Raw genomic sequence first — 9,034 nt, forward strand, 5'->3', positions numbered from 1 at the left:
TGGGGAGCACGACGTGTTTTACCACTGTCGCCAGGCTCACCCAACATACGACAAGTGCTACCCGTACCGGCTACATCTAAACGGGCACTGCACCTTCCCAGTCGAGAAATCCTGCTCGCTCAATGCAGTGCTGGCGGTCTTGTCTCATTACGAGGACAAGAGCCAGTTGTCGCAGGAAGTACGGAGTACCTGCACGGTACCATGCAGAGAGAATACGGAACGGATCATACGGGCAATGGAAGTGAACCTGCCGCTGGCACCGGTATCGGCTTTGGAGCTACTCATCAAAAACGATTCAAAGCTACGGCGTATGTTTTCAACAACGGCGGTGGCCGGCACCCAATGCGAAGTATGCGGGTGGGCCCTGCCAATGGAGGATGCGTGTCCGTCCTACTCGGAAACACTGCAGGAAGAACCCGCCGTCATCACCTTGCAGCCGGGAAAGAGGGCACCCATAAACCTTACGCAAACGTTACTGATGCAACAGTACCGGTCCACGTGGATTTCGGAGGAACACGTGTGCACCGGCGAGCAGCTTGCGCGCCATCACCCGAAGTGGGCAATGACAGCCACCAAATCACGGAAATTTGACGACGCGGTGGCACTGGAGTTCGGCCACTGGGACAAGCAAGCGATGGGGGTGGAGGAGATCCCATTTGTGATCCTCCTACCGCATCAAAACGGCACGGCGGAATATGGACTGGTGGGACTAGTGGCCACCAACACCCCCAACCATGTCGTCGCCTACATACCAAGCGCTCTACATAAGGACACGGAGTGGGTCATGATCGATGGTATGGTCCAAAGGGTGCAGCGGAAGCCCATCAACACCCACAAGGTAATCCTCTGCCTCTACCGGCGGCTTATGCCGGAGATGGGACCGGAAGAAGATGAGGAGGACGATGAGCAAGAATCGCACGCGCGTAACAAGGAGCAGGACGGCCGCACGCTAGCCTCTGCGCCCAAGGGCTCACGCCTCCCCCAATCACAAGAATGGGAAGAAGCCCCAGACGACTCCAGTATGGTGGACGGGTTTGGTAAGAATGGATATGGGCAACCGCCAGGCAGTGCAACTCATTCCAGTCCGCCAGCCTCGTCGTCACCTTCCACCCAGACGTTCACACAGGATCCCCTCCTACCGCCTATCGCCCCACGAAAGCGAGGCAGGCGGGGGGAGGAACAGGAGGAGGAATCCGAGGGAGAAGGCAACAAAGGCGGGGGGATTGTCTGCGAAGAGGACGAGGAGGGACTCTTACAACCGTCAGTTCCCCCAACATCGTCCCAACCAAACCAGCAGGCACCACAAGGCCACTTCCTAGATGAGGAGGAAGAAGAAATCACAATGAGGCGGACACAACCTCAAGCGACACCCCACAATAATAAGAATGAGACGCCACCACACCAACAATCATCTCTGCCCCCGGAAGAAGTGGAGATGGAGGAGGAAGGTGTGGGAGGCGAAGAGGGGGAATCAGAAACACCGAGACACACTACAGGTCAGGAAGACGGTGGACACCCATTTTCACACGACAAGACACCAGCGTTGCTGGATCCCGTGTGGTGTCTGGCAGGTGGGTGCCACCACAAGTTCTCGGGACCGCGTCGTGGGGAACACCTACGATCGCATATCAATGCAGTCCACCGTAAGCAGGAACGGATGGACATTACCAATGAAGCGCTCATCTCACAAGGACTGGTTCGGTGTGACGCGTGCGGGGAAGTTTGCTCGGCCAGCCTGCGAGCACGGGCAGCACATCGACCACGCTGTGGCCACTACACATGTCGGAAGGAAAACATTGCGACACAGCGGGAGGAGTACCGGGCGTCGGTTACCGGATCCCACTATACCAAGACGGCGGCGTCTCTGGAACGGGCACCCTCCGTGGAATGGCCGACGACACCGGCCACCGACCCGCGGCAAGACCCGTGGCTGCAGGAAAGAGTGCCGACGAGACGTTACCTCCACGAGCGCGAGTGGCCCAACTGGCTGGATGTATGCCGCACAGTCATGCTGGGATACAACGCCTTGGCGCCGGATGAACGCAGCCGCAAACAAGTGGCCATCATGGACCTGGTCCGACAACACTTACGACTGCCGGAGAAACAGCGTAGTCGCTAATCTACCCGCACCAACCACAACAAGCAGCATAAAACCGATCCTCCCATCGACCATTTCAACAACACGACAGTCGGAGTCGTGCCGAGTGTTATGGAGACCACGAAAGACGGGGAGGGTTTGGTCGGCGATGAGAATGAGCAACAGGACCCGACAGCACACCAGACAGAGCGAATACTTACCGCGTCCGACATATACAAGGCGGGACGCGCAGAGACACTGTGCACAGTGCAGGCAACGGGACGCGCAGCAGCGCTCCTCACGGCGGCGGAGGCGGAGCCGGTGGTTTTCTCCCCCGAGCTGGTCCAAAGCCTTGACGACCTCTACCCGCAAGAGGACACGCAAATGTATCCCGAGCCCGCCGTCAGTGCACCCTTGGTCACGTTCGACAGCAAGGACGTGGCCAAGATGATTGAGAGCCGCCTTACGCGAGGCGCAGCACCGGGTCTCGACGACTGGACACGGGAGCTGCTGTACCCCCTCACGAAGGACAAGGCGCTCCTCATGGAGATCACCGCCATTTTGACGGACATGGCCAACGGAAACGTGGCCCCGGAGGCGGCACACCGCCTCAGGGCAACCAACCTCACGGTGCTGCGGAAGCCAAACAAAAAGTTCCGCCCGATCGGCGCCGAGTGCGTGTGGGCAAAGGCTATATCACTCATGGCGGTGGACGCGGTCATGCCAGCCCTCAAAACCTGCTTTAAGAACCTGCAATACGGGGTCGGCAACAAAATAGAATTGGCGATTGAGAAGGTGCGGCAGGACTTCCAGGTCAAGGGCAGTGTGGCCATGCTGGACGGCCGGAATGCGTACAACGCCATCAGTCGCACGGCCATCCTATCCGCCGTCTATGGTAACACCACATGGAGCCCACTCTGGCGGGTCACACGACTCCTCCTGGGCACGGAAGGGCTGGTGGGCTTCTACGAAAAGGGACAATTGGTCCACTCGTGGACGTCGACGCGGGGAGTGCGACAGGGCATGGTGCTGGGACCGGTGCTTTTTTCCATCGGCACCATCGCCACCCTTCGCCAACTGGAAAGCAGCTTTCCCAACGCCAGCTTCACGGCGTACCTGGACGACGTTACGGTGGCGGCACCACCAGGCATGCTTGGGAAGGTATGCGAGGCGACATCCAGAGCGATGCGTGCCCTGGGCATCGAGACGAACGAGGACAAGACGGAGGTCCTCCATAAAGACGGACCAGTGGACATGCCCGCGGAGTACATCCGGCCGTTTGCCCGCGTGCTCGGTGCGGGAATAGCAAACGACCCAGAGAGCGAGCTGATTACGCAGTTTGTGCAACGCAAGGCGGAGGAGACAGACCACCTGTTCCGAGCAATTGTGGAGCTCCCATTTGCGAAACACACGCAGTGGCGGCTCCTGTTTGTGTCGGCGTTGCCACGCGTGACGTTTCTCCTACGGACACATGCCCCAGTACACACGAGAGCAGCGGCGGAGTGGTTTGACGACCGCGTCACAGGCGTACTGGGCGTCATCATGGACGGACCCGTGACGAGGCGCGCACGCGACATTGCGGCCCTCCCAGTGCGCCGCGGAGGGTGCGGTCTTCGACGGCAAAAGGAGATTGCGGAGTTTGCCTACGCGTGTCTCGGAGAGAAGGGGAAGCAGCACGCCCTGACCGACGAATTGAATGCAAAACACCAGAGAGACCTTTACGAAACCCTTCAGGGTCCTGATCGCAAGGTGTTCGTGTCCAACACGGCGGCAGGAGCAGGCAGACCACTCACGGACCCGCAGGTGCATGCGGACGGCAGAGGCTTTTCCACCTACCTACGGGAACGACTACTGGTGCGCGTGCTGCCAGCGGGACAGAAGTGCGTATGCGGGGCAGACGCATCCAATGAGCATGTGCACACATGCACGCGACTCCAACAAAACCCGCGGACCACACGCCACGACATGATCAACATGACGTTCGCAAACGGGTTGCGATTATGCGGATTCCAATGCTGCATGGAACCGCGCCTTACGGAGGCGAGCCGGCGGCGACCGGACATCCTCATTGTGGGACTCGACACGTACGCGATCACCGACGTGACCGTCACATACGCCGGGCGGGTGACGGCATATATATCAGAGGAGTCCATGGAGGAGGCAGACCCACTACGCGCGGCACGGGACCGCCTCACGCAAAAGCGACAAAAGTACCGTCACTGGGCACTGGCCAACGGGCTGGACTTTGAGCCATTCGTCATGCTGACCAACGGGGCAATCCACCCGGCAAGTCGGCGGTGGCTGAGGCGGATCCTGGGCAATCAGGACCACCGACTCACCATCACGAATGCGTATGATTTGGTAGTGGCGGACACCCTGGCGGCCATGCTGCGTGGAAACGTGCACGTATTCAACGCAGCATGCGGCCGCGTGGGGCCGGGGTAAATACGCCCCGGGTAGGCGAGCACCCGGGCGACCCCTTGGGTAGCTGAGAGGCAATAAACACACAGAGGAAAAGGAAAAATACGGAAACAGAAACTCACACAGAAGGAAACTCGCCACCACAGAAAGCAGCAGGAAAACATCCACGGAACGCAAACAATGCAGAGGTAATCAACGGTACGGTAGGGGCAATGAAATTGACCTAATGCGGAGAGCAGTTTTTGTTATACAAGCACAGTCGCCGTACCAAAGCCAAGGGATACAAGAGGGGCTTCTTCCATACTTGTGGAATATGACGCCCAAGAGGGTACAGGATGATTATTTTTTCATTGTCCCCTCCCGCCCGGGTTGGTGAGGATCTTCATTTACGTTTTTGCTTTTATTTCTTTGGCGGGTAGGGTACGTTTTTACTTTGGGTATGGGGGTTTAATTATTTTTTACTTTTTTCGGATAGAGTGTAGGAGTGGGTGTGGTGTGGAAATGGAGGCCATGTAGGTGGTCACTGTTTTGCTTATGGTTTCTGTGTCTTTGGCTGCGCAATGGTTACTATTATTATCATTATTATTATTATTAGGCTTTTACAATGATTTTGTGCCCAGAAGGAGCCAAGGCAGATGATAGCGTGTTTTGTTTGTGTTGTTGTTGTTGTTGTCTTTGTTTTTTGTTAAATAACTTGTTTTTTTTTGTGTTGTTTGTTGATTACCTGATTTTTGTCCGCAAAAATACACCGCGTCGGAGTGCGGCGAGTGCGGTACTTTTTCTCCTCAGGAGTCCACCACCCAAAAACCGCCGCTACTTTCTGCGCCAAGGGGTGCGGGGTTGAGAGGCCCTGTTTTACTTTTTTTTTGCTTGCTTGCTTGCTTGGAATAATAAATGACTGCCACTTTGTGATTTCCCAACGGTCACGGGGATCATTAAAAAAAAAAGGCGTCTGGCGAATTTGTTTCTTTGGATTGGCTTAAGAGTCGCTATGAGCCCTTTCGGAGGTGTAATATGCACTGTGCCCGTATCGTGCGTTGTTTTCCATCGGCTGCCATTTTCCTTTTTTTTTGCGGGTGGGGGAGGAGTTGCGGCTAATTCCGGACACACACTTCACTGGATCGCCTCCCATGGTTGCCCTAGGCACACAGGCGCTGTTGGAGTTTAGCGGAATGCAAACAAACGGGGCGGGGCGTGTGATAAATCAGATGTGGGATTTGTGGTGGAGGCCATTCACGATGGAATAGGGAGAACAAAGAAAAGAAAAGAAAAGAAGCACAAGTGAAAATGCAAGGGAGGGCCCCGCCTCAGAGAAACAAGAGCAAATTTGGGTTGAAAAAAAAAAACATTGTTTCCTACTCGTCACTTTGAACGTGTCCATGACTCACACGGTCATGTACGGATGACGTGTTTTGATGATCAGAGTAGTGTGTGTGTGTGTGTGAGGAACATGACGGGAAGAAGGCAGTAACAACGGCTTTACATAGTTTGTCAATGAATGAAAGGAGAATGGCCAAAAGATGAAAAAAAGAAAAAAGAAAAAAAAAAGAAAAACAAGGAAATGAAAGGAAAAAAAATGGGTGAGAGATGAAGCGGTGACTACTGATGGCGGGAGGTCAAGGAGCAAATACTAAATATATATACATACATACATATACATACATGCATATATATATTAAGGAAGGGTAATGCTTTTTCTACAAATGAGCTCACGGTGGCGAAGACAAGATCAAATTAAGTAAAAAAACAACAACAACAAAAACAAAAACAAAAAAGGCTCAGAATTAAACGGTCTTGTATGTATTGGACACCTTTTTTTTTTTTGTCATATTGCTCTCAGTAAATCCTTTATTTTTTTTCAAGTTAACAATGTCCACCACAAATACGTGTTATTGCATTGACTTCTATGGGCACAGCTATCACTCTTTTTGGGAGGGGATAGAAGGAAGGAAGGAGGAAATGCACATACAGCATTTCTTGCATTTGGAGAGGTGTCCCTTTTTTATTATTGATTGCAAACTGAGAGGGATACCATGGCATATCGCTTGCCTTCTGCATCTTCTGGGACGCCGCCGGACGCTACGTCATGACTTCCAGTCAAATTGTTGTTTTTTCTCTTTTTTCTTTTTCACCCACCTTTTTTTGTACCTACTGGGAGATTTGCGCGAAACACACACGCGGCGAGACGGGCCTGCCGCACGCTTCTCCCGATGGAGGGTTCACAAGTGAAGGAGCTCATTCAGAAATGGCGCGCGCTCAGCAACGAACTGAAGGAAAAGAATGCGGAGCTTGAAAAGACACGCGCGGCATTGCAGGAGCTCGAGGGACAGCATGCCAAGACTGTCCAGGACTGGGACCTTGAGAAGGCCAACATTCAGAACACAATCTCCCTTGTCTGGGCCCAGGTGTCCGACAAGAAGGAAGAAGTTCTGCGGATTGAGAGGAAAACAGCCGATCTGCAGTCGAAGGTGGATGAGCGGCGACTGCGCAATGAGGAGTACTGGTGTGTTTTGGATAAGCGCAGGCAGGCGGCCAATACGCGATTGCAAGAGCTAGAGGAGAAGGACAAGGATGCAAAGGAGAGACTGCGCGACTTTCGCGAGGTTCGGGACGAGAGTAAACAGCAACCAATTTCCGCCATTCGCAAGCTGGAGGAAGCGGACCAACAGGAACTTGTGGATCATCAGCAAAAAACAAGGCAGATGCGAAGTAAAATTTTGGAGTTTGTAGCGTCTGTAGAAGCCGAAAAGAAGTCATGGGCGCTAGAGGCGGCAGTGCGTGGATGGAGGGAAAAAATGACGCACGCAGGTGGCTGAGTGAAGAGGCCAACGCTTCTGAAAAGAACAAGGGAGTATGGGCGGAGGCTATCAGGGAGGCGGATTCGATGCACTTTGACAATTCTCTGAAAGAATTGGACGCACTTCGTGCCCTCATCTCCTGTTAGAGACAGTCACTGTTTTCCTGCACTTTCGGACCTATATATATATATATATATATATATGATTTGTTTTCACACAAGAGCAAGAAAAGTGGCTGTGTGCTACTCAGTTGTTTGGAGGTGTCTCTTCTTCACTCTCTCTATTCTGCATTATATATATATATATAATATTAGATCCTACTAAAAAAAAAAAGGAGTTTTTTTTATTTATTGTTTGCCTAGATTGTAGTTGTTGTATTTGGTGGAGAGAAGGTTTTTCCCTGCGTGTGTGCGAGCGTTCTGGCTCTTCGGGTTTAAAACCCTACAGATTTCTTCACTGCCGATTCTTTTTTTTAATGTGTTGCCGTTGTTTTTGTTGTCGGGTTCTGTCACGGGGCATCACGGCTGATGCTCATTGGATGATGTATGACGCCTCGTTGTTCTTTTATCTTCTTGATTATTTTGCTTCTTTTTTCCCTTTCTGTGGTGTTTTTTTCTCTTCTTGCTTTTCTGGGTCTTCGAGACGGTGGAAGCTTTGCGTGTTTGGCATAGGTGTTTGGCGCGTGAGTATTCTTCGCCTATTTTTTTTTGGTAGTGTTTGATGTCGAGTCAAATACGTATTCGTTGCCTTCCTTCTCACTTTGACGCACAGTCACTTTTGCGTCTTTGCTCCTCCTTTGGTGACGTAGCATCCTTTGAGCCCCGGTGTTCCGGCACAGGGAATGAGGAGGGGAAGGAGTGTACGGCAGATGTGCAGTTTGAGGAGGCGGAAGACGCCTTGGCCGCGGCAGGAAACATGAATGGCATGGAGTTTGGCGGTAAACATCTTCGTGTTTTTGTAAAGCATGCTGTTGATTGAAAGGAGCCCAGTACACTGCCGCACTGTTGTCGGGGTTTGTCATTGCACACGCACGAGTGTGTCAATAGAGGCGTGAATTTGTTTGGAGTTTCTTTTTTTTTCTGTCATTTGGATGTCTTTTTTTTTTTTGGTGCTTGGAAAGAGGGGGAAGGGAAGGACGAGTTGTGTTGCTGTTGTTGCGTGCACCAAAGCAATGGACAGCCCAGGGAGCGTGCGGGAGTACGTAGTCATTCTTGACGCCGGCTCTCAATAAGGCAAAGTGATTGACAGTAAAATTCGCGAACTGAATGTGGAATCGCGTGTTATGCCGCTTAGCACACCAACCGAAGTTCTTCGCGGCGACCATGCCATAAAAGGCATCATCATAAGCGGCGGCCCAAGCTCCATATACGACGACGATGCTCCCAAATTCAACGCTGATCTCTTTGAGGTGGGTAAGCCTCTGCTTGGCATATGTTATGGGATGCAGCTTCTGGCACGGAATTTCGGGGGAACCGTTGGCCGAGCAGCCGTGCGAGAGGACGGACAGGACGAAATATGGATGGATTTATCGTCTCCACTCTTTAAAGGACTGGGTTCAGGAGAAAAAGTTCTACTGACGCATGGTGACTCGATCACGGACTCTGGACCGCAGCTGAAGGTCGTAGCACGCAGCAGTGCAAATATCGTCGCTGCTGTTCAGCATCAGCAACTTCCTTTGTTTGGTGTGCAATTTCATCCAGAAGTGGAGCTGACAGAGCATGGGATGCAAATATTCAAG

At 52.7% G+C, this 9,034-nt stretch overlaps 2 pseudogenes, besides 10 other annotated features; both read left to right on the plus strand.

Moving 5' to 3' along the window:
* Positions 1 to 4,522: a mobile genetic element.
* Positions 1 to 9,034: a sequence feature (areas not merged during assembly with more than two copies in the genome that could not be assigned to a particular haplotype).
* Positions 5,063 to 5,092: a microsatellite.
* Positions 5,145 to 5,216: a sequence feature (T-rich).
* Positions 5,753 to 5,773: a microsatellite.
* Positions 6,022 to 6,075: a sequence feature (A-rich).
* Positions 6,133 to 6,174: a microsatellite.
* Positions 6,239 to 6,272: a microsatellite.
* Tc00.1047053508093.29 lies at positions 6,709 to 7,443 on the plus strand (annotated as a pseudogene).
* Positions 7,475 to 7,499: a microsatellite.
* Positions 7,586 to 7,609: a sequence feature (AT_rich).
* Positions 8,468 to 9,034, plus strand: Tc00.1047053508093.39 (annotated as a pseudogene).

Source organism: Trypanosoma cruzi, genomic scaffold, assembly GCF_000209065.1.
Source record: "Trypanosoma cruzi strain CL Brener 1047053516659 genomic scaffold, whole genome shotgun sequence".
Classification (NCBI taxonomy): domain Eukaryota; phylum Euglenozoa; class Kinetoplastea; order Trypanosomatida; family Trypanosomatidae; genus Trypanosoma; species Trypanosoma cruzi.